Genomic DNA, 3479 nt, shown 5'->3' with positions numbered 1-3479 from the left:
GTGCAGAGATATACAGTAGGCCATACGGGACCCCACCGTCGAAGTCATCTAAAGTGACGGGTGCAACGCCGTCTCCACTTGCCCTTTCAGTAAAGGCTCGGTGACGCAAAGCCCACGCTTGAATGTTGGCCACTAGCATAAGGAACGGTGAGCCTTATCGCATTCTCTGGCGAAAGTAAAGCTCCCGCTTAGACGTCCGAGTCTCTTCCAGCCAAAACCCTTGCCGAAAGAAAAGCCGTCTTGACAAGTAAACACGTCGCCTGCATTTGTGTCCTATTCTCCTCGACGCAATACAGAGTGTGCCTCGGGGTCTTGTCGAGGACGAGCGTCAGATAAGAAGGAGCGTACCTATCCGGTGGCGCGGTAGCGTGCATCTGCTCTCAGTAACTTTAGGTGCACGCTTCATTTATCTTGTTTATTTATATGCCACCTCTATTATCTTTTCCTGCATTCCTGCACCCCGTAGCAATTTGTGCAAGAGCGTGAAGTGCAACCACCCGAGGGTGTTGCTTCCTGTCTGTTTCCACAATTCCTTTTTGTCTTCTGTCATTTTCTTCGATAAGGCCTCGAGTAACTTGGAATGACCATCTCGGTGATCGGTGTGAGCCGTTGGCATCTGGCCGATATCGAGAGTGCCCAAGGGCTGTTCTCAATGCAAAAGCACTTGTAAAGGTGTGCCCACATTTTAAGAGCGAAGCTGTTTACGCTGGTCGTTAGTCCGTCAGTCGTCCACAAAAAATGTGTGCCAATCCTGGTGGCCTTGCAGGAAGGGTCCAATGGCAATGGCACATACTCCTGTGAACTAGCAAAGATGAGCACAGCTAAGTCTAGCTAAGCATGATTGGGACTACGTAGGTTTAGTCAGTCATTGATAGCCAATTGATAACCAATAAAACGTTCATCGATAATCGATCAATAATCAGTAAATTCCGGAAAATACTGGGGATGACTTGGTAGTGCTTAGCCTAGCCCAAAATCCAGGACTAGCTAGGTGCCCATAAGACCCGCTGTCTCTTTAGCATTGTGCATCCAGTGTAAGCTACGCTAATTTTTTTTAGGGGCGGATGCAAAATGCGTAAAGTCAGGTACACGACACAAAAACGCCTAAGCGACGAAGTGGTATCCTTACGGTAGTAGGGTGAGAAACTCGGCTAGTTGATGTCGTGACATATTTGGTGACATATGGTTGGTATGGCGTGGCATGTGAGTTTTTGTTGTTTGTAAATGACCTTATTCCGTCGTCGCCACCAACGAAATTAACCACATCGTGAGGAAGGACGGTAGGGATGATGATGGCTGGCCGCCAGCCGTGAACTTTGCTAAGCCGTAGCAACTCCGTCTCGCGATACGGCGTTTCGTACATCCATGTCACATCGTTGGAAGATAGGAAAGGCAGGGTTCACTTCTTTGCAGGTATTACCTCTCCCCTGATTTAAGCTGTAGGCTCATGGCTGGAGGCAACCAAGCCAGCTCATTCCGCACCAATCTCTGATAACACCTTAGGAATCAGCCTGTAAATCGTATGCGCCGGACGTGATTCCTACAAATGCAAGCCGCCATCACCATCATAAATCATCAGCCTATATTTTATGTCCACTGCAGGACGAAGGCCTCTCCCTGTGATCTCTAATTACCCCTGTCTTGCGCTAGCGTATTCCAACTTGCTCCTGCAAATTTCTTAACTTCATCACCCCATCTATTTTTCTGCCGACCTCGACTGCGTTTCCCTTCTCTTGGTATCCATTCTGTAACCCTAATGGTCGATCGGTTATCCATCCTACGCATTACATGGCCTGCCCAGCTCCATTTCTTACGCTTAATATCACCTAGAATATCGGCTATCCTCGTTTGTTCTCTGATCCATACCGCTCTCTTCCTGTCTCTTAACGTTAGTCCTAAGATTTTTCGTTCCATTGCTCTTTGTGCGGTCCTTAACTTGTTCTCGATCTTCTTTGTTAACCTCCAAGTTTCTGCCCCATATGTTAGCACCGGTAGAATGCAATGATTGTACACCTTTGTTTTCAACCTACAGTGGTAAGCTCCCAGTCAGGATTTAGCAATGCCTGCCGTATGCACTCCAACCAAATTTTATTCTTCTGTAAATTTCTTTCTCATGATCAGGGTCCCCTGTGAGTAATTGCTCTAGATAAACGTACTCCTTTACAGACTCTAGAGGCTGACTGGCGATCCTGAATTCTTGTTCCCTTGCCAGGCTATTGAACATTATCTTTGTCTTCTGCATATCCATCTTCAGCCCAATTCTTGCACTTTCTCGATTAACGTCCTCAACCATTTGCTGTAATTCGTCTCCATTGTTGCTGAATAGGACAATTTCATCTGCAAACCGACAGGTTGCCGAGATATTCGCCGTTGATCCTCACTCCTAAGCCTTCCCAGTCTAATAGCTTGAATACTTCTAAGCATGCAGTGAATAGCATTGGAGAGAGTGTGTCTCCTTGCCTGACCCCTTTATTGATATGTAACTTTCTACTTTTCTTGTGGAGAACCAATGTAGCTGTGGAATCTATGTAAATGTGTCTCAAGATATTCACGTATGCCTCCTGTACTCCTTGATTACGCAATGCCTCTATGACTGCTGGTATCTCTACTGAATCAAATGGCTTTTCATAATCTATGAAAGCCATATAGAGAGCTTGATTGTACTCCGCAGATTTCTCGATTACCTGATTGATGACGTGGATATGATACATCGTAGAATATCCCTTCCTGAAGCCAGCCTGTTCTCTTGGTTGGCTGAAGTCAAGTGTTGCCCTGATTCTATTGGAAATTATCTTGGTGAATATTTTATACAATACTGAAAGCAAGCTAATGGGTCTATAATTCTTGAATTCTTTAACGTCTCCCTTCTTATGGATTAGTATATTGTTTGCGTTCTTCCAGCTCACTGGTACACTCAAAGTTGTGAGGCATTGCGTATAAAGGGCCGCAAGCTTTTCAAGCATGATATCTCCTCCATCTTTGATTAAATCTACTGTTATTCCATCTTCTCCAGCAGCCTTTCCCCTGTTCATGTCTTTCAAGGCCCTTCTAACTTCACCGCTAGTTATAGAAGGAGCCTCTGTATCGGTTCGTCACTATTTCGAATGAAAGTAGCTTGGCTCTTATGGGCACTGTACAGGTCAGTGTAGAATTCTTCCGCTGCTTTTACTATGTCATCGAAATTTCTGATGATATTACCATGCTTATCTTACAGCGCATACATCTTGCCTTGTCCTATGCTAAGCTTTCTTCTTACTGATTTAATGCTGCGTCCATATTTTACGGCTTCCTCAATCTTTCCCACGTCATAATTTCGAACATCCCTTACTTTCTTCTTGTTGATCAGTTGTGACAGTTCAGCGAATTCTATCTGATCTCTTGAGTTGGACACTTTCATGTTTTGTCGTTTCTTTACTAGGTCCTTTGTTACTTGGGAGATACTGGTTGCCATGGTGCCTTACCTCCCACTTCAATTGTTG

This window comes from Dermacentor silvarum, unplaced genomic scaffold, assembly GCF_013339745.2.
Source record: "Dermacentor silvarum isolate Dsil-2018 unplaced genomic scaffold, BIME_Dsil_1.4 Seq139, whole genome shotgun sequence".
Classification (NCBI taxonomy): domain Eukaryota; kingdom Metazoa; phylum Arthropoda; class Arachnida; order Ixodida; family Ixodidae; genus Dermacentor; species Dermacentor silvarum.
This window is presented reverse-complemented; position numbering follows the sequence as displayed.